This window comes from Periplaneta americana, chromosome 10 (genome assembly GCF_040183065.1).
Source record: "Periplaneta americana isolate PAMFEO1 chromosome 10, P.americana_PAMFEO1_priV1, whole genome shotgun sequence".
In the NCBI taxonomy this organism is placed as follows: domain Eukaryota; kingdom Metazoa; phylum Arthropoda; class Insecta; order Blattodea; family Blattidae; genus Periplaneta; species Periplaneta americana.
Window position 1 is genome coordinate 94,054,287 of NC_091126.1, and position 23,721 is coordinate 94,078,007.

The 23,721-nt window shown below is 36.5% G+C and overlaps 1 protein-coding gene across 5 annotated transcripts in view; it reads left to right on the plus strand.

Moving 5' to 3' along the window:
• LOC138707899 (galactosylgalactosylxylosylprotein 3-beta-glucuronosyltransferase P-like) overlaps positions 1-23,721 on the plus strand; it is a 697,107-nt gene that overhangs the window by 198,108 nt on the left and 475,278 nt on the right. The window contains exon 2 of one of the 5 annotated variants that reach the window (XM_069837942.1): positions 2,516-2,669. The exons of 3 other annotated variants lie outside the window; for them this stretch is intronic. The gene's annotated coding sequence lies outside the window, so the exon portion shown is untranslated. Of the gene's footprint in view, positions 1-2,515; positions 2,670-6,130; positions 6,459-23,721 lie in introns of those variants that run through there. One more of the 5 variants, XM_069837941.1, reaches the window with a different exon arrangement.

Below are 23,721 nucleotides of genomic sequence, written 5' to 3' on the forward strand. Positions count from 1 at the left end.
CTTGGAATTGTGATTTTCTGTTAACGTACACAGTGACGTATATGAGACGGTGTCGGGTGGAGTTCCCGGGTAGCTCAGTTAGCAGAGCGCTGGTACGTTCAACCAGAGGTCCCGGGATCGATACCCGGCCCCGGAATAATTTTTCCCTTGAAATTATTAAAATCTGCTTTACAGGGAGCTTTACCTGAAAGACTAGATTTGCATAATGTAATGTAATTTTACATTTAAAAAAAAGTCACTGACATGAGGGAAAATGTTAGAAAAATTCTGCAGGTTACAGTTAGGACACAAATACAAGTTACTTCGGTTCTCTGCACATACATCTTGTATCATAATCATGTATGAAGCATGTTTTTAGTTGGTTATTTAACGACACTGTATCAACTACTAGGTTATTTAGCGTCGATGAGATTGATGATAGCGAGATGGCATTTGGTGAGATGTGGCCGATGATTCACCATAGATTACCTGACATTCACCTTACTGTTGGGGAAAACCTCTTAAAAAACCCAACCAGGTAATCAGCCCAAGTGGGGATCGAACCCGCGCCCGAGCGCAACTTCAGACCGGCAGACAAGCGCCTTAACCGGCTAAGCCACGCCGGTGGCTATGATGTATGATATAATATGCTATACTCTCAGAACTCAGAAAGATAGCCAAATATACATCGCATTGATAAGGGAGTTCAGCAAAGAAATGTTTTTTTTCTATTTTCCCATTCATTTCTCAGATTTAGATTATAGTTAAACGTGATTTTCACTGTCTAAAGCTTTTATATTTATTGTAACAGTATTGCATATCTTCCGAATATTCTTATTCCAAGTTTACATTACATTTCAGCACGTACGTTCATGCCATTAACAGACCTTTTTTTAATTTCATACCACTTTTCTGTTCGGCATCAATGTGTTTAACACCAACCGTCACAGAAAATTTAAAACAATTAACTCAGGACTCTAGGTGAAATCTGTAGAACAAATCCAAAACCAGTGCTTCTTACACTCTTACACTCAAGAGGGTAGTTCCGTTACGAAAGTCTTATATGTAGTCTAATTAAGTCGTGGTGTGATAAGTGAAAATTTCGTTACGCAAAAGCGGTGTGTTACCAGACTTAAGAATTGACTCTATTGTTTAGAAAGCCACCTACAAAACATACACCAAGGTTATGTTCATCATGAGGTATCAAGTTGTACAATTTTGTGTAGGAGAGCGCACGAAAACCTTGACCGTAATTGCTTCATTGACAGGAGTAAACTTAGTTGAAATTTACTGCGTACGAAGAATAATAGTTGGTTCACACCCCAAAATAAAATCGTCGTCAAGTGTAAATTATCCAAATTGCGAAAGCAGTGGTATATCAATTCTAAGTACAAATTGTATCGATGGTTTATGCCCGAATTCGTATTACTCCATAATTCTGTTGCATAATCGAGACTGCTCATCATTGCACATATCAATGTGTTCTGCGAAAGTGTTATATTTTTACGTTGTTTCAAGTTGCTTGTGTTGACACTTTCATTATATACATATTCGTAATAATTCGTATGCCTTAAAAACTGTAGAATTGCTAAAAAAAATGAAAACTTTACGAGTGTAACAGGAGAAATGTTTGTATGAATTCCTGCTATGTTATAAATGTACATATTGAAATTCTATGCATTGCGGATACATCACGTTGAGGACAATGTGCAATCAATATGTGTCCGAACTACTTGTACACTTGTTTTTATTATACAGGGACATCACTTTATTTTACCAACATTTTTAACATTAACCTTGCTATACTTGGAAACACTGTTGCCCCCTTCCATTACAGGAGTTTGATGTTACTAGTGCAATATGTAAACAAATCCTTTTACTAGGTATAGGAAGAGAGAAAAGTAGTGTATCCATTTATGTTGTAGGGAAATACGATATTACGATTTTCAGTTTGATCATCACTTTTACGGAATTTATCAAAATACAGTAGAGTAGTAACTTTTTTTTTCAAAAACTCAACTTTTCAGGCGGCTATGTTCGTTATGTAATGTCTACTTTATTTAGCATATTAATTATTGATGTTAACATACAATATAGAGAGTGCATTTAAATTGTGGGGGTCAAAAGTAAAGGGCTATAAGTGCACTTAAGTTATTTTTGAGAAAATGGGGTTTACATATTTAAGCTTTCGTAAAACCGGTGAAATTTGTATTTAAATTTTAATGTGTGATGCGATTAAAATATCCCTTTGCCACTAAAATTTTAGATACTTTAGCTTACACTGGATGCACTTAACTCATGTTATTACAAATGTCACTAGCATTCCTTTGCTTCTAGCCACCTCAATTCAAAATAAGCTAATCTGAATTTTTAAACAAGTTGCTGAAAATTGTTCACGTTCATTACAATGCAGGCTTCAATTCCTTACGCATATTATTAAAAACATTTTGAAGCATATTCTCTGAAATTTAATTTATCGTTTCTTCAGTATAATTTTTTAGTACGATATTATTAATATAGGTTCTTTCTTCTGTAGGAAACGCAACCATATTTCTGAAACACACTATACACTGCAGTGTTTACTTCACTGCTTGAAGACTTCGAATGCAACAGCGGCCGTAAGTTTGTGTGTCTGAGGGGAGGAAGGACATTAGTGAAGGAGTGGGAGTGAAGTACATTCAGAAATGCAGGTACAATAAAATGCAAATAAAAATAAAATGATGTCCCTGTACAAATGAAATATATGTATGTATCACTGAAAATCATTGCTTTCATGCCTGTTGAGTCAGTCTATCAAAGAGCGTCAGATTGTCTTTAAGAACTGGGCCTCTATACGTGATTTCGTGTTAAAATGTCAACTCATTGCGATTTTTTCTGGAATCTCCTCATATACGCCGTATGGCTAGATTTCTTCTCTGCTTTTCAAGTAATGCATTTAGTATAGATTTCAGGCGTTTCCCTGGTTCTAGATAACTTGTCCGTTTCCTATATCCTGTTGTTGCCTATAGTCGGGGTAGTCCGGTAACTTATTGTTTGCTTCCTTTTTTTTTTAATTTCATGCAAAATAAAAGGCAACTCTTTTTATATAAGAATGGCTTTGTATGCTGATGCTTATTTATTAAATAAATGATGACTTAAAATGACAAATTGAACTAAATTATTTTTCTTTAACGATTCTATCACTTCGAATGAATTTTCGTTGTGTAAAACTTCACAAATCATTAATTTTGAGTTTCAGTTTTCATTAATTTGTATCCTCTTACTATAGTTTAACTTTAAAAAGTCTTAAGCATTAGAATTTGTCTGTGGAAAATGTATTTAATCTTTCCCTAGAAATACGGAATGAAATATTAATCATATTTAGTAAAATAACTCAGTGATGAAAAGTACTGTATGTTTAATTAGCTGTTTATTAATTTCTGGTTTTCACTTATAATGAGATATGTTTTAGACGTTATGTGATTATTAAAAAGTGTCAGTCACACAGAGAAAAATAGGCATGTAATAAAGTGCATGTGCATTGACAAATCAATGTAAGACGATCTTAAAATTCGTAGCTATTCCTATGCGAAGTAATATAAGATTGAAACTGACGCTAGAAACATCACAGTTGCCATTTATAACCCAAAAGTTTTAGAATTTCAATAGTGCCTATCTACTTACTACGTATACTTACGTACTCATCCCATAGGAGATTTTTATCAACATCGGTAATATGCTTTCAAAGCTCACAACATTATACTAACGACAATCCATAGGTATAAGCCATTCTCTTGCCAGTGAGTTCTTCCGTATATATAACGAGAGGAGTAAGTTGCTATTAAGTTGTATGGGAAATAGGCAGCTCATTTTCCATGTATGCTATACGGTTTGCCTCGTTTCCTACTGCTTTGATGTTAATTAATTCAAGTGAAAACTCGCAACCAAGGCGCTACGGTGAATGAGTTCTTATTAATTTTTATGACCCCACTTATACACCCAAAAATTTGTAACAGGATCACTCACTGAAACATGGTGTTTAAATATGTGGTTGCACATGCATTAATGCATGCGTGCGTACATACGTACATAGGTCGCCCTGAGTGGCATAGTTGGTATAGCACTTGCCTTCTGTGCCCGAGGTAGCGGGTTCGATCCCGGCCCAGGTCGATGGCATTTAAGTATGCTTAAATGCGATAGGCTCTTGTCACTAGATTTAGTGGCATGTAAAAGAACTTCTGCGGGACAAAATTCCGGCACACCGGCGACGCTGATATAACCTCGGCAGTTGCGAGCGTCGTTAAATAAACCATAATTTAATTTTACATACGTACATACATATACATACATAGGCTTAGATACGTACATACAGTAGAGTGAAAATTAATCCGAACACGACATATTTTTACATTTTCTGTCATTGTTGGCCTCACACCTGCTCATACCGCTTTAATTGACATCTTTAGTACGTGTAATTCCATTGTTGAAGGTCTGTCGTTATTATTTTTTTATAATATGTGACATTTTGCCTGTCGTTTTGTACTTATAAGCATTTCAGTTGTGTTTAAGACTTAATACTGCAATCCTGTGTACATTCTGTCGTCTTCACAAATGGATACAACTCCACGAAAACGGTCTAAAGTTATAACATTAGCAGAGCATTCTTCTATGACACAGAGGCAAATTGCTGCAGAATGTCACATCGGTTTGGCTACTGTTAATTCGATCATAAAACGATACAGGGAGACTGGATCCATCACACCCCAGAAAAAAGGAAACTGTGGCCGGAAAAGGAAGACTTCGCCTGCAGATGATCGTTTAATTGTCAGGAAAAGTAAATTTAATCCTAGACTAACTGCTGTCGACTTAACCCGCGAATATTCACGTCACAACAGTACGGCGTAGGCTTTTGGAAGCTGGACGAAGGGCTCGTAAGCCTATTAAGAAGCTACTGCTAACCCCTGTTATGTGCAAAAAACGCTTAATGTGGGCAAAATTACATCAACACTGGACAGTGAATGACTGGAAGAATGTACTTTTTCCGATGAGTCTCATTTCGAGGTCCACGGCCACCGTGTTTCTTACGTACGGAAAGGATCCGTAAAAGTAACAGCAGCTCATCTCCAACAAGCACCCAAATACCCCCCTAAAGTAATGTTTTGGGGTTGTTTTACACATGAAGGGCCTGGAGCCTTAATACCTATCAAGGGAATGATGAATTCTGACAAATATATTCACTTATTGGAAACCAGAATCGTACCCCAGCTACAAAAATCATTTCCGGATGGCAGAGGTATGTTCCAACAAGACCTGGCACGTCTCGAAAAACTACAGAATTCTTCAACAAGAAGAATATTCAGGTACTCCCCTGGCCAGGCAACTCACCCGACATCAACCCCATTGAGAACTTGTGGTCAATTTGCAAAAGAAGAATGCGAAAAATGGATTGTTCTACAATGGAGAAGATTATTTCTGCCCTCATTGGTGTGTGGTTTCGCAATGAAGAAATGAAGAATATTTGTGGGAAATTAGTGGAATCCATGCCAAATCGTCTCAGAGCTGTTATTAGGAACAAGGGAGGCCACATACATTACTGAGGTATGTCTTAGATCCTTTTTTATCCCGTTTGAGTGTTTTTGCATTAGTAATTACGTTCGGATTAATTTTCATGCTACTTTACATACAGAGACACACACACATATACAGTGCATTATAACATATTAAAGCAAAAAAGACATAGCATAATATGTTAAATACTGGCTTACATCGCTTGTATGGAATCAGTCATACATTTTGAAGGTTTGTAATTGTTGTGACAGTTAAATTAATACAGAGTACAATGGAGTTAAAGTGGGAACATTGTGTGGTATCGCAGATAATCTCTATTGGCACCAAACGTAGTACAATTCTTGAAAATCTGAAATATATATTTATTGGTTGGTCTACTGACTATGGAATATGGACCTCAGTATACACCACGAGAGTTTATAAAAATGTTCTATCTGTTAGTTAGAATGCATAAATTGATTATTTATAAGTAGACGACTGGGAGGAAATGCACAATTCCTGCTACAGCGACGTGGCCGGACGTTGAGTTTACCACAAGGATCGATTTTATGTAGTGTGAGATGATAGACGGTGCGAGTGACTTCCTGATGATAGCAGTGGAGCAGGAGAAGGGTGGCCTACAGTGTTACTGAGTTCTTTCCTATAATCGGCATCAAACTAGTGACTCCAGTACCTACGAGTCAGTTAAACAATAAATGCTTTGTAAAGGGTGTAGTGTGATAATGTCCTGTTAGTACACTCAGACGCGCATCTCGTATCGAGATAGCCATGTGAATATTTCTTTTCGTTCTCTGAGCATATACGTGGAAGAGGCGAACAATATCTCTTGTCAAGTTGGTACGAGAAGTGTGTGGTTTTTGAAACTTGTGTGAACTCCTCAACAGAATGGACAAAGACTTCATCTGGTCAAATATATGAAGACGGAAATGCAGGTACGAATATAAACTCTCCTTTTGAGCATTGTATCAAGTTTGACACGCATTTATATTAATATATTTGGCTTTTGGATGGATGGATGGATGGATGGATGGATGGATGGATGGATGGATGGATGGATGGATGGATGGATGGATGGACGGTTCGTCGGGCGGTTGGACGGACGGACGAATGAACGAAAGAGTGATTGAAGTAGTAGGAGTACTGAAATAAAGTCTTGGTAGGGAATAGCATGTGTTCAAGTGACGGAGATAATTATGGGGCTGATGATTACGATAAACGAATGGGAATATAAAATATGGTAGGTTGTAAATCAAACTTCCCTATTTAGAATCAGTCTCTTTCTCGTTTTGAGAAGTTGAGACACAGTTAAGCTTCAATAAGCGATTCTCCAACAATTCCAGAGGTATAATTTCGTTTTCTGTGTTACCCCGTAAAGCAGGCCTAATGCTCACAACTCCATGCAAAATTTAGATTAGAATGACAGTCAGGATCTGCCTCAATATTGCTATGCAATGTGTAGTAAGGCTTATATGTACAATAGTGGCAAAAAAAACCGGACCGACCCTTGTAGCTGATTTCAGAGCCTTGTTCACTCCAGAGCACGTTAGACTGGTAATTAAGACTGTCGTGGTTCGAATCCTGCCTGGGAAGGAAACCTTTTTTTGTTCCTTATTCAAATTTATTCCCAATACTTTTCGATTGCAGCGATATTTTACTACTTAATTAACTTATTATTCCCAGAATATGAATTTTATCAGCAATCTAAAAGTATTGGGAATAAATTTGAATAAGGAACAAAAAAAGGTTTCCTTCCCAGGAGTGAACAAGGCTCTGAAATCAGCTACAAGGGTCGGTCCGGTTCTTTTGCCACTACTGTACATATGCTTGGTTGGAAGGTGAGGTGGCGTTATTTTTATACACATTAAAAATTTCACGTATAATAAAGCCAGAGACTACCTTGATAAAGGATCTGTACAAAAGACAGTAGACGTATTTTCACTTTTTTTACGAACTAACAATTTAAATCTATATAAATCTTGATTTGAATTAAATTGTAATGCACCGCTTGTGTCTATTCTTCCAATAGTGATTGTGTTCGATCAACTTATTGAACATTATCGTATCCATGCGGATACAGGATCCGAAGCTTTCAAATACAGAGCACAGAAAAGCAGTCAGGTCGCTACAACACAGAAATAGTCCGAAGTGAGGATAAAAATAATGTCGTTTCGGATTGATTCATATATAATATTAATAGTGACAAGAAAATCGATAGCCATTTTTCGTCGAAGTGGTAGACCAACGGTACTGCCCAGTTCATAGTAGTAGGTCAAGACAGAAGTCCTATAGAAAGGAAAAGGGGTGGTTCAAATTACATATAATATTTCATTGTATGTTTTACGCCTTTCGCAGCTGTTCAGTTTCTTTATTATAACTTATTTCTTTGAACTATTACGCAAAAGAATGCACAAATTAACTCGTATAATATTATGTACTTATAGAATGAAATCAATGAACATCAATTTTCTGAACTGCATAGAAAAAGTATTATCTCTAATCCCAATATTAAGTCATTTGAATTTATTTATAAATGCTGTGGTACTGTATACGTAAATTAATGTACTAATTAATTTTTCACAAAATTCATGGAAGACAATTTTCCATGTTGTCTTTTCTAATATTAATGTCCTATTTACGGACTTTTCTGTCTAATAGCGAGTACATGACTTACGTCATTCACCCAAGTGTCTCCATCTGTGGGCAATGCCCCGAAGCTGTAGTTCTTTTAGCTGCCGTAGGCGTTATCCTTGGCGCAGCATGGGAGACAAACTGCATAGTACCCCATGACGAATGATTAATGGAGTAATAGTGGAATGTTGTTTGAGGAAACGGGAGTAACCCGCGAAACCCACCACAAATCAATACGAGAGCCACTAGGGAAGTTCTGAGATACGTAACAATGAACAAGAGAATTATCATACCTATTGCATTCTTTCGAAGTACTCTCCAGCACAATCTATGCAACGTTACATCCTCTAGAACCATGTCTGGAAGCAACTACGCCACTCATTCTCTAGGTTGGCGCTCAGTTCCTCTTCATAGGCAGCAACAGCTTCTTCAGGACTCGAAATCTGTGTCAACGCAAGCGATTCTTCACATTTGGGAACAGGAAGAAGTCGCGCGGTACCAGGTTAGGACTGTAGGTCGGATAGGTGAATAATTTACGATAAGTTTTCTCCAGAAAAGAAATTGTTGCATTGGTCGTGTGGGCAGAGGCATTGTCGTGTTGCAACAAAATGCCCCACAGTCCTATCCATGGACGCCTCTCCTGATGTTTTGCGAATAATCTGGGCAGACAGGTCTCTGTATACCACTTAGCATTAACAGATCTCTGGTTTTCCAGCATAACAGTAGCCACATGACCGCTTATTGAGAAGAAAGTGGCGGCCATTTTCTTCCCTACACTCCTAGGTCTCTTCACCTTGATCGGTGGCTGCTCGTCTGGAAAGAACCAGACTGATGACTGACGGTTGGTTTCGGGATCGAATTGGTAAACGCAGGTCTCATCCCTTGTTACGATATCCGAAATTCGTCGGGATTCCCCACTGTTAAATCTTTCCAGCATTTCCCCGCACCATTCCATCCTGATGTGCTTTTGACTCTCGGAGAGGTTGTGCGGCAGGATGGTGGAAACACTCGGCGAACTAATCCCTAAGATCATCTCTATGTTCTTATAGGTCAGTCTTGGATCATCTTTTATCATGACCTCCACACGAGAAATGTTTTCCTCAGTAACTACCGTTGACGGCCTGCCACTTCTCTCTTCGTCTTCAAGTGAGGTTTTTCCCCGTTCAAACTCGATAAACCAGCCGAAAATTTTGGCACGTGAAGGAAAAAGGTCACTGAAAACCTGTGTCGAACGTTCAAGAGATTGTGACTCCTTCAAACTCCATTTAAAATCGTAAAAAATCATCGCACGACAATGGTCTCTCTTTAGCTCCATTTTGCGCTCATTGATTTCACGCACCCTTACAACTTTAAAGGACGACTGCTCAGAGATGACTGAAGGGATATGTTTCAACTGCCAAAGTTACGGCACCAAAGGACGGGACTTTCAAGTGCCATAAAAATTTTGATCTGTTTGTTGCCAGATTGTCGTGCCTCATAACTTTCTTATTAATAGCTACCCTCGTATCTTTGTCCGCCACAAATTCCAGTTGTAACTTTTCGTTCTGGAAAGTAATTTTAAAATATTACATTTGTTCGGATCAAATTTCTGCACATTTAAACGACGAAACTAATTTTTTCAGTCTTTTATTATCATAATACACTGGTCTCTTAAATTGACTGAGCACATTGGGAATTAAATAAATGGCATTCCCAAAATACGCTATGAAATGTTTCATTTGAAACAATTTTTATCTCGAAAAGGAAGCAAAAACAAGCAAAATTATATTAAACTTTTTGTTACAAATATCTCAAAGAATAACCCCCTGAAATTAATGGCATTACGGTTCACTCTGTATACTTTCGGTAGACTATTCAAACTTATAACCGAATGATAACATCAATAGTGTCCGAAATCGTAACCACATTTCATGTTGCATAGCTCGATCGGTATCACAGGTATCAATTATACCAACAATATTCCGTACTCCACAGAAGAGTGCATAATGATTTAACAGTTTAAATTAAATATTTAACCACAGCTTTTGGTTTAACATGCATATGAATATGCGTTTCACAAAAGAACTGTAGCTGAATTTATTTGTTGTGCTCCATTCTTTCGTGCATGTTCCTTAGTGATAGTATTACTTGTTTTTGAAACTGTAAGCATACTGTGAGTAAACTACACTTTCCACGTTTATTCTTCATAACTACTTCGAAGCGACATCTTCCACGAAACAATGACGCAATTCCATCAACGACAGGGTGCATAACCGCATAAAAACATTCTGGCAACAATGAATTGTTTATCTAATAATTCAGTTGCAGCAAACTTATAAAACTCCCTGCGATCATTTTTTGTTTTTATAATCAAATTTTATTATTCTATTCTTGTTATCATCTTCTTTACCCATATAGACAAGAATTTCTATATAACCCATAAATTCTAGTCTGTTTGCTTGTGATATTTGTGCCAGCTTTTTCATTGAACTGTTTTACAATGATGTATAAAATTTCCAGAATAAATAGCCTAACCTCTCAAACCAGTCATATAGGCTATTGTCGTCACACTTTACTTTCATTTCGTAGCTTTTCGCGTTCTTTACAATGTTTTATGCAACTCGCCTTCAAATTCGAGGAAGTTTGGAAATGACAGCTCTTCAGTACTCGTAAAATACTGAACACTGATTTCATTTTCAGATTCGTCATGGAGATCATTTCCAGAACTGGATTCCATTCCATCCCAGTCCACTTCTTCACGCATAGCACATTGGTCTTCAGGTTCACTCACTCCTTCATATTATTCATATTCGACTTCAATTTGAGAATCTGTATATTCCTCTAATAACTCTTGTGTCTTCTTTCGACCCATTTCTATAAGAATATATAGCAGACCGAACAATAAATTACAGGAAACAAATTGCAGACAAAAATGCCTCATCGCTCCACCAGACCAGTATGATGTACAAAAAGGAAACGATACATTTAATATGTCCATTATTGGTGGATGTAACAAAACAGGAAAGAAATATGTCCATTGTTAGTATGCTAAGTGTAGTAACATAAATCACAGCGGTCAGTGGTTCAAGAGTCCTCCATCACTCTTGAAATAAGTTGAAACTCTAGGCGTATCATGGACGACACCAATTACTAAGTGGTGTGGGGTATTTTTTGTTCGCCTCCCACATATTTTCACATTTTAGTAAAATTATCATTGCAAATGTTTAAGCAATAACAGAATAAGTTATTAGAAGGCTTCATAGCACAATAAACAGTATTTTTATATTTTGAAAATATCATTTACATACTGTATACAAAGCATAATTTTCTGAAAATGTGGGAACAAATTAGGCCTACTCCCTGTTATGGATAAGGCTAATAGTATTGACCACAGGCATGGCATTTCATTATCTCTTAATATAATGTAAGGAGAAAAAACCATTACCAATTCAAATTAATCGTCATTTTACTTTTTGTTTCTTTTTACGTAGAGGCATAAAAATTTGTCAATAAAAATGACTAGTCTATATATCATGTGCATCTTTCAGAATAAGTTGACTCGTAGATAGCTATTATTAGTAGGACAGTAGTTTTCAAACAGTGCTCCGTGAAACTATTGAAGAGAAAAACAAATTAAATAAAGAAATGACAAGATCTCAAAATTATGCATTTGTGCGACCATCAGCTGTGTGTAGGTATTTGCTATAAATTAATTAGCCCCTACGTTGTGCTGTGAAGCAGTGTACAATGTACGTAGGAAGTGTTACAGAGCAAAGTGCATGTTATGCGTCACCTCGGTCTGTTCTGCCAGCCCGCACGCTCTCGGAACCACGCAAAACATCGAGAATATCCCTGAAGCGCACAGACTGAATGCCGCGAACCCAGACTCGACGGCGCCACACTAAGGCCCATTGACAATGAAAATTAAACGTAAACGTAAAGTTAAACGTGTAAAATTACTGAGATGTAGGCATTCACAATGAAATACGGAATCGTAAATATTAGCCAATCAGAAGAGAGAACAAGTGAAAAGATGACAGTTGACTCAAAATGGCTGTTTGTATCGTTCTCGTAACAGTTTCATTCTTGATTGACAAACATAAACTCAGCCACCGGCGTAGCTCTGTCGGCTAAGGTGCTTGCCTGCCGATCCGGAGTTGCGTTCGGGCGCGGGTTTGATTCCCGCTTGAGCTGATTACCCGGTTGGATTTTTTCCGAGGTTTTCCCCAACCGTACGGCAAATGACAAGTAATCTATGGCGAATCCTTGGCCTTATCTCGCCAAATATCTCACGATAACCAATCTCATCGTCGCTAAATAACCTCGTAGTAGTTGATACAGCGTCATTAAATAACCAAGTTAAAAAAAAAAACATCAAATCTAACAAAATGCAGATTTCCCATATAAAATACAAATTACAATTTGAACTTATTTCTGATTTAACGATATTTAGTAGGCCTATAGACGCAACAAGAAAAATAAATAATTGAAACATTGGAAAACGAAGTGGGTTATGTTCGTACATTATTATAATTCATTAATTAACATTAAAATAAAACACATTTTTTATTTATCTTCGCAGCGCAATTCACGTGAAATTGTTTCCGATATATTAGTTTTAAACGCTCCATTTTTGTATAACTCCGACTTTTTTGTCATGTCATAAATCGCAACTAACATTTCATCCAACGACGCCATTGTGAAACTGCAAACATCAGTGCGTTCTGATTGGCTGATTTCTTACGTTTCGCATAACCGTAAACGCAGAAACTTCCAGTTCGCGAGCTTCTAGTTAACATTTAATTGAACGTTTTTGTTCATGTTTACATGTTCCATTGTGAATGGTTCCATTATATCAGACATGGGAATTTCAGACTCCGCGTGTCAGACTACTATAGCTACCACCCCTCACTTTACTCTGCCTTACAAATGGTATTTAAGGAGCCTGGAGATTCATTGCCGCCCTCACATAAGCCCGCCATCGGTTCCTATCCTGAGCAAGATTAATCCAGTCTCTATCATCATATCCCACCTCCCTCAAATCCACTTTAATATTATCATCCCATTTACGTCTCTGCCTCCCCAAAGATCTTTTCCCTCCGGCCTCCCAAAACACTATACAGGGTGTTTTAAAAATACGGGGCATAATTTCAGGTATGTATTTCCCACATGTAGACAATGAAAATAGTTCATTACAACATGTGTCCGGAAATGCTTTATTTCCGAGTTATGGCCTTCACAACATTGAAATTCACCGGAACGTTTTTCTTTCTGCAGGTCGTTGCCGTCAAAGGAGACATTAAGAGGGCACTCTGAGAGTTCATTCCGAGGCGAAGGTTACGTTCAGTGTTGTGTAGGCGTTAGACTGTGCGACATGTATTCAAATCAAGAGCTGGCAGAGATACACTTCATGTACAGTAAGGCGGACGGCAATGCTGCGCTGGCTCGTCGTTTGTACCAGGAGAGGTACCCACAGCGACAATGTCCAGATCGGAAGACATTTGTACATCTCCATTACCGTCTGTGCGAGTATGGAAAATTTAACTCTCCTGGTTTGGGAAGGGGACGACCAAGATCTACAACTCCAGAAGTGCAGGAGGAGATTTTGGAGGCTGTGAACATGACTCCTTCTATCAACACACGAAGGGTAGCGTTGCAAGTCAATGTTCCTCATACGACTGTCTGGAGACTGTTGAAAGATTATCAATTTTATCCTTATCATTTGCAACGTGTACAGGCCCTGTCACCAGCAGATTACCCTGCACGAGTTAGGTTCTGTCAGTGGTTCTTGCAGCAGTGTGGTGTAAATCCGAACTTTCCTGCCTTAGTATTATTTACAGATGAAGCACAGTTCACACGAGATGGCATAACAAATTTCCACAATCAGCATGTATGGGCGTATGAAAACCCACGTGCATCTGTTCCATCTCATCACCAGGTGCGGTTCTCCCTCAACATGTGGGCCGGTATCATTGGTGATCGATTAGTTGGACCCCATGTACTTGTAAACAGACTTACGGGGCAGGCGTACACAAACTTCCTGGAAAACACCATACTTCATGTTTTAGAAGACACTCCACTGATCAATCGTCAACACATTCACTTCTTGCATGATGGCACTCCTGCACACTTCAGTCGTACGGCTCGCCGGTACTCGGATCGAAGGTTTGCTGATCGATGGATAACTTGGGTAGAGGTGGCCCAATTGCTTGGCCTCCACGCTGACCTGATCTGAACCCTCTCGATTTCTACTTGTGGGGCCATTTAAAATCATTGGTTCATTCGTCTCCGGTGCCTGATTTGGAATCCCTTCGGAATCGAATTGTGGCATGTTCTGAGGACATACTCAATACTCCTGGAGTTTGGGATCGTGTTCGCATGTCAATGAGACATCGATGTGACGTCTGTATTCAAGCAGGAGATGGACATTTTGAACATCATCTGTAATGACAACGACCTACGGAAAGAAAAACGTTCCGGTGAATTTCAATGTTGTGAAGGCCATAACTCGGAAATGAAGCATTTCCGGACACATGTTGTAATGAACTATTTTAATTGTCTACATGTGGTAAATAAATACCTGAAATTAAGCCCCGTATTTTTGAAACACCCTGTATATGCATTTCTGGATTCGCCCATACGTGCTACATGCCCTACCCATCTCAAACGTCTGGATTTAATGTTCCTAATTATGTCAGGTGAAGAATACTATGCGTGCAGTTCTACGTTGTGTAACTTTCTTCATTCTCCTGTAATTTCGTCATAGCTCCAAATATTTTCCTAAGAACCTTATTATCAAACACCCTTAATCTCTGTTCGTCTCTCAAGTTGAGAGTCCAAGTTCCACAACCATACAGAACACCCGGTAATATAACTGTTCTATAAATTCAAATTTTCAGCTTTTTTTAAAGGTAGACTGGATGACGGAAATTTCAAACCGAATAATAACAGGCAGTTCCCATATTTATTCTGCGTTTAATTTTCTCAGAAGTGAAAACTACTGTCCTACTAATAATAGCTATCTACGAGTCAACTTATTCTGAAAGATGCACATGATATATAGACTAATCATTTTTATTGACAAATTGTTATGCCTCTACATAAAAAGAAACAAAAAGTAAAATGACGATTAATTTGAAATTGGTAATGGTTTTTTCTCCTTACATTATATTAAAAGATAATGAAATGCCATGCCTGTGGTCAATACTATTAGCCTTATCAATAACAGGGAGTAGGCCTAATTTGTTCCCACATTTTCAGAAAATTATGCTTTGTATACAGTATGTAAATAATATTTCCAAAATATAAAAATACTCTTTATTGTGCTATGAAGCCTTCTAATAACTTATTCTGTTATTGCTTAACGGGTTTGCTCACGCCAGCTGAAGCCTGTAAGTAGAGAGGTTATCATGGACTGTGAAAAATTAGTAAGAAAAGTGCAGAAACGACGCTCTTTGTGGGGACATGAGGAACAAAGAATACTGCAATAGAAGCAAAAGTGCAGAACTGTGGGAAGAAATGAGGTGTATAGTTCCAAAACCCGACATTTGCTTTCTAAGTGGTTTAGAGAAAAAGCAAAAAAACTATCTGTAGTGTTTCCAGTTTTGAGATGTGCAGGAAATTTTTATAATAGTCTTTAATAGTAAAGCTGAGGATAAAATTACATGTTTGAACTAAAGGTATGTATTTTTGTAAGAGTTATTAGATTATTAAATTTGGACATGTCGTGTTTTGGAACTAACTATTGCATATGTCGGATTTTGGAACGAACAATAAAATATATGTCGGATTTTGGAACTAATAATAAAATTTATGTCGGATTTTGGAAATTCTAATAACATTAGTTTCATTAAATAATCCACATTTTATACTAAAAAGCTATTAATTTTATTGAATCCATGGAATATAATAAACAATTGTCATTTATTTATATATAGCATCAGAATATTATATTTCCCTTCTTCCTGTGGTTCACAGATAGTCAATCTTCTTCACACTCATCCTCGTTATAAATACGGTCTGTGTTATTCTTGCAATAGTCCAAAATTTCCATGTCTCTCCAGTTATCTTAAACATTTCTTTAAGTAATTTGTTAACATTACTTAGTTCTTCCTTATAGATTATTCATGTGTTTTTGTGCAAATGTAATTTTTGCATCCAGAGCACGTTTTCCTCTTTTTCAAAATACTTTGTACAAATTTACAATTCTTCTATAGTTTTGTTCACCCCTTATCGCAACTCCATTTTTTATTCCTTTATCTTGATTCTTTTACAGAATTTCAGTTTGAAATGCCAGCCATTTGGTGGCTTCAAAACAGTTTGTATATTCGTTTTCCAGTCATAAACTGGACAGTCTATACTTAACTTGTTTATGGTGTCATTGATGTTGAAGATATTGCAATAATCTTCGGATTTCATAATGTTCATCTTCTTTGCCTCCTTCTCAATTCCATAAAAAATTCTATCCGTTGGTATGGAGGAAATGGAGTGACTCATTTTACCTAATTGTTCGATGAAGTCTTTCATACCATATCACTTTATTTCACATTTCTTGCTACATATATCCTCTTCTCTTCTTTTTTTACTGGCGGAAGTCCAATTTTTAAATGCCATTTAAATACAAGTCACACCCAATTCTTTGACACTTGCAAGATTTTTAAGAAAGTTTGTCGGTAAACTGGTAGAACACGACCTGCTCCCATCCCCTGATGTCTCATTGTTCTGTGAACAAAATATGTTTTAGGATAATCAGCTGTTGTGTATTCAGTATGAATTCATCTTGAACCAACTTATTAGGGACGCTGTAAAACACTTTGTAAAAGTGGTTGATATCACGCTGAGTTAGGAAACTTCATTGGTTTATGGGTAAAATTTTGAGTTCTGAGAGAGTAGCTACCAATAATCAATACAAAAAATTATCAAATACAGGCATGCATCGCACAATCACTGTAAAGACAAACATTACAGTTAGCATAAAACTTAACTTCCTATCCTTTTTCTGTGTTTTGACTAATTCTCTGTATCACCGACTCACTTTCTTCCGCTCCCAGGCTCTGAAGGCGAAGTTTGTATGTGAGATTCTATGAAAATTTTACTTCTATAAGAAGCTCACACAACACGTCAACACGTTGTAAAAATCTGCACAGCTCTGAAGTACCAATATAATTATACTTCGCACGAAAACATGACGACCTTCCCTCATCCCCTTCACCAGTTAACTGCAGGCACGCGCAAGGGATAAACCCTTAGCCGAGTTGCCAATTCTTGAAGTCATTGTGATTTGCGAACGTTTTTCAAACTGTGTTTCGTGAAACCGCGATTTTCAGAGAGACTATATTATCTTTGTAAATATACCTTAATTTGTAATTACTAAAACAAAATTGGTGTAAAAATGAACAAACTTATTTTAAAAACACTTTATATTTATATTTTCACTAACATGTTTTGCCTAAATAAACAAAAAAAATGCAGACTTCTATAATAAGTGTTAAATTCTCATGTTAATGCAGTTCCAGAATTTTATACTTAATTAAGAATGTTGCGCCGGTAAAATTTTCTGAAACTGTGATCATTGAATAGTTATTTTTTTAATTGGGTTATTTTACGACGCTGTATCAACATCTAGGTTATTTAGCGTCTGAATGAGATGAAGGTGATAATGCCGGTGAAATGAGTCCGGGGTCCAGCACCGAAAGTTACCCAGCATTTGCTCGTATTGGGTTGAGGGAAAACCCCGGAAAAAAACCTCAACCAGGTAACTTGCCCCGACCGGGATTCGAACCCGGGCCACCTGGTTTCGCAGCCAGACGCGCTGTTGAATATTTATAGAATTTATAGTACAAAAGAGTAAAGTTAGATTTTATCAGCTTCGCCTTGGGTGATAATTTCCACGAACGCATAAAATCTGTTTACTCTAGTGTGCTATACAATATTTTATTTATTACTGGTATGTAAATTTAATTTTAAATTGTATGGCTTTTCTTTGTAATGTGTTGTTGGCGAAGAAGTTCATATATATTCATTTTACTATTGCTAATATGTTGGTTGTCATGTAGAGAGTGATTTAAAAACATTTAATTCACTGCTGTAAGTTAGAAAACTTTTAAGCACTGCTGTGAATAATGTCATTATTTAGGTTGCTAAGGACGGTGTTGCTGTTGGCGATATCTCTTTCGCGTGCTGTTCACATACTGTTCGGCGAAGTAAATCACGTATAAAATCGTCTATCTTACCGAATTCTATTTTAATTTGTTTATTTTCTCTTTAGTTGGTGAACCGTAATTCTTAATTTCTATGCCCATATATCCAACTCCGCCGGTGGTTAAGATTTATACTTATTAAACTGCCTGAACTTTTGATTACTTTATGGATAGAATTTCTAACGTTAGACACAATTTTAACACTTTGTTTTCTTAGCTACGCTCCTCTGCAAATAAGATATTCTGTTTTCTTCGACGGTGTTATTTGTTGTTCTTGTCGTGATGGTCCTGGATCTTCAGGTGTATCAGGAGGCCTGGCTGCGGATCATCTGCTCCAATACTCATTAATCATGGCCGGAATAAATTAGACATATTGAAGCGCACAACGGTATAAAACAACACGTCGACAAAGACACTGAGAACGGGTGAAACCCAACAGGTAGAGGCAATGACTGCTACATTTGGCAATGCTGGGATCTATTGTATTTCTGCCACGCGGCTAGGGACTGAGTAGAGGATGGGGGTTTATGAGAGATTACCAATTCCAAGAAGAGAGGCCGTCATGTTTCCGAGCCAAGTATAAGCTTATTCTTGCAAATCAAGATTTTCAGGTATAACTCCCTGTAAAGTTGATTTGAATAATTTCGAGGGAAAAATTGTTCCGGAGCCGGGTATCGAACCCGATACCCGGCTCCGGAACAATTTTTCCCTCGAAATTATTCAAGCTTATTCTTATTCAGCTAAAGTTCCACTGTCGATTTTCCCAGTAAGTTCCGTGCACTGAACAATTATGATATTCTAAAAGAAAACACTAGTGGTATAAAGAAATCACACACTTTCTTTGTCTTGAGCAAAGATGTCGACTTCTGGAACTTTACTGGCCTTCATAGTTCACACAATGGAAGTGTAAATGTCGGACTTTGGAATAAACTGCATATGTCGAGTTTTGGAACAATACCTTAACAAAATAAGTCGGGTTTTGGAAAAAATTCCATATTTTAAAGCTTGATTTATGTTAGAAATATCGTTTTTTTGAGGATGAAATAGTGTTTTTCCAATGTATTTCAACCCAAAAATATAAGAAATGATCGTAACTCATTTTTCATAAAAATGGCAGATGTCGACTTTTGGAACTATACACCTCAAATAACTAAATAAATGGGCAGAACAAGTATTTATGTTAATTATATTAAAGTAAATTATAAACACTTTCATTTTTATCGTTCAAATATTGTGTTTAGGCCACTATATTGAAACAGTGCACAGTCCTTTGAAGCATTTAAGCCATTTTTGTTCACACGTGAAAAAAATATGAAAATATTTAGCATTGTCTTCCTTGACGGTGTTTGTTGTATGTTGGAACTGAAAAACGCTTTAATCACATTACGAACTTCTGTAGCTGTGAAACTGGGACGAATGCTTGGAAATTCTCTGTGATCCTCTGGAATGTTGGTATTCTCACTAGGTGAAGTAGAACTCTGTGACGCCATTAGTGCCGCATTATCAAGTCCTTCTTGATCAATAAAGATATTGTGAAGGAGACCCACACATCTTGTGATAATTTTAGCAGTTTCGACATCCGTTTCAATTTGCCTTTCCCAATATTTGCCACTTCTAACGGTCAAACCAAATGTATATTCTATTTTCTGCCTTGCTGTTGATAGGTTTTCATTGTATAACACAGTTTGTACATTTAAATTACTTTACGGAAGAGGTCTCATTAAATGTGTTTTTAAGTGGTACGCCTCGTTTCCTATCATTAGGCCTACATAGAGTGTTTTAACGTCTGTGCTTGGTAAGAAAGAAGGTTCTGGAATATTAAAATTACCACGTCCTATCAACTTTCTTAAATTCGGTGATTAAAAAATTTCACATCACTTTGTTTGCCAAAGCCCCCTACTTCAATGCAGACAAATCTGTAATCTGAATCACAAAAACCTTGTAGAACAACAGAGAAATAATGCTTGTAGCTGTAATACACGCTTCCAGATTGTGGAGGACATTTAATTCGGATGTGCTTCCCAACTATTTTACCAATAGTATTTGGAAATTCCCATTTTTCGTAGAAAGATTTAGCTGTTTCTTCACGATTGTTTTTCGTCGGCTTAGCCATATGTATATTGAATAAGTTATCCCATATTGCATTGAATATTAGTAATAAGGTGCAATGAGAAATACGATAAGAGAATGATAATCTTCTGTATGAATTCCCCTTTGCTAGAAATAAGAAACAAATCAATTACTTACTTACAAATGGCTTTTAAGGAACCCGTAGGTTCATTTCCGCCCTCACATAAGCCCGCCATCATTCCCTATCCTGTGCAAGATTAATCCAGTCTCTGTCATCATGTCCCACCTCCCTCAAATCCATTTTAATATTATCCTCTCCCATCTACGTCTCGGCCTCCCCAAAGATCTTTTTTCCTCCTGTCTCCCAACTAACACTCTATATGCACTTACTCTATGGATTCGTAACAAGCTGCTTTTTACGGTGACGGGTCGTTACCCTTCGCCCAACCCTCAAGCTGGAGGACCACCCCTTATCGGCTGTCCACGACTGCTTATTCAATATTTTCGCAGCTACCTTCCATATCTGGAGGCCGTCTCCTCTATCCACATATTATTTAGCATTCTGTTCTAGTTTAACGCAATGTTACAAACAAAATGCAACAACTTTCCATTAAAAAGTTCTCATTAGTTCTCATTGTATTTCAGAAACCAAAGTAGTCAAAAATAGAAAAGCCTTAGAGATAATTATAGGCAAGAACTCAAAAAGGTTGCAAGCTTTCAAAAATCTGGAAATCTGGAAACGAAAATCTGGATTTGCTTTGGACAGATGTCATTCTTAAAAGATATAAGGAACCCAGCACCAATGTCAGGGAACCTATTATCTGTTCCGGATAATGGCATGGAAGAAAGTATCTCTTAATTCCGAATCCTGACATTGTACCTGAAGAAAATATACCAACTACCCCATTATGAAACATTACTTGTGACAGTCAGTTTTCTGCTTCTGATGGTCGCAAAAAAATCCCAAGAGAAAAAGAGAAGATTCATTTTTAGCCACAGAGAGAGAAAAATTGTCAATTTTGAAAAGCAACAGTAAAATGAAAATGGATGTAGATTATAATTTCTTCATAAGCTTTCTGCCTATAATGAAGCAAATGAATGATATTCAAAAGTTAAATTTCACGATGAAAATGAGCTCATTTGCTTTGGAAATAATGACTGGATCACAGCCAGTTTCCTCGGCAACTGGGATAAGTAGTAATGAATAATTTCATTCACCTCTTTGTCCAGCAACCGAGTTTAGTTTGAATGTAATAACCAAGAGGGAAGTAGTAATGATAATGAAAATTTGATGAGATTTTGGAATTTAAAGTAAACTATCTTCATTACATTATCTGAAAGAAAATTTTATTTGATTATATTTTATAATTTAAAGCAAACCACCTTATACTGTACTATAAAATGGAAGAAAATTTTATTTGATTTCAGTTTCGTTATATTTTAGAATTTAAAGGAGACTATTTTGGACCATATAATATGAAAGAAAATTGAATTTCATTATATTTTAGAATTTAAAGGAAACTATTTTGTAGATGTCCTAAATTATAAGCAGAGCCGGGTATTTATGAAGATCGCGAAAATCACGACATAACAGATATACAATACATTTTTACTAATCTATACGAATTAAGTGATTCTGATTATTAATATGCGGCTAAAACAATCGCGAGAAATCGCGAAATAGAGTTCTAATAGCAAAATATGAACACATTCGCGAATTATTACTATTGCGTCCTTTTATAGTAAATTTCATATTCTGAGTTTTTTTTTCGGATTTTTTTTCACTTGAATTTGTTATATAACCGAGTAGACTACATTACATGGTATTCCAGGTGTTCTGATTACATTAATGAACTCAAAAGACGGAGAATTCAACATTTCACTAATAATTTGAAAGTGTTAATTTGAGAGTTGCAAGTTTCTTTTTTCCGTTTTTAATGAATGTGTGTTAATACAGTCTCAATCCAACAAATATTGTCTATTGGCCATACCGCAACTTTACCAGAATCCAACGAACCTTTAATGTAAATTATTTGGAAAGTAATATTCATACTGTGTTAATACTCCAATTCCAAAATAATTGTATTTTACAAAATTTCCATTAATCTCCGCCAAAAGTAGGCCTACAAATCAATCTCCAACAATCTCCACCGACACCAATATTAAAAAAAAACACAATTGATAAAATTAATCTCCATAAATATCTGCCCCTCATTATAAGAAAACTTTTTTCATTTTATTTGGTTACTATATCTTAGAAATTAAAGCAAACTACCTTGTACTATATCAATGGTGTTAGATAAAAGGGCTTAACCCTCATTTCTTTATATGTGACTCTTTTGCTGTAATTAGTTAAAATTTAATTACAAAACGTGAATATATGTTTCTTGACAATCATGTTTACATTTCTTCGTATAAAGTAACTAATAATTCTGCAGTGCTTAGGAAAAGTGACATTAGTCAGTTTCCACAAACCTATTTTGATAATATATTGACAACTGACGGAACATCTGCTCGCTTGAAAAAAAATACATAATTATTTCTCCCATTACAATAATTCATACAGAAAAAAATCAAATCGACATAAACCAGTGTAAGTTGTCAATAAATTATCAAAAAAGGTTTGTGAAAACTGACTTATGTCACTTTTTCCAGGCACTGCAGAATTATGTGTTGAAATTTAATTATAGCTGTTTCTGAAAAAAAATTCTTTTATGGGATAAGCTCTTTTACGTGAACACCGTCGATATAATATGGAAGAAACTTTTATTTTATTTGGTTCAATTTTAGAATTGAAAGGAAACTACCTTGTCCTATGGGCCATTCCATGTCAAATCAACACAAAAAAGTGGACTTTTCAACCTGACCACCTCAGATTTTCATTAAATTTGGTGGGATGGTAAAGAACCTTAAGTTAATTAATTATGTAAAATTTTAGCCCTCAATAATGCACGATATCCATACAGCAATTCTGTCAATATGAGAAAAAATGTAAAAATGTCGCATACTACGTCAACAAAAATAATTCATAACTTCTCTTCTAATTGAGGTACAATCTTAAACTTGGGCTTATTTTAAAGCTAAGGGATCATACGTTTCAATAAAAATAGGTTTGCATCAAAGTAATGAATTCTTTATTGAATGGTCACGTGAAACACATTTTAACATTGAATATCTATAAATGCGGGTCATAAATTATTTCGCGAAAAATGTATGTAATAGAGATAAGAGTATTCTCCCCTCGGTGTACGTTTCATTTTGGAAACGTTTCAGGAATATCAGTAAAAAAAAATATATCAGTGTATTGGTTTGTAGCACT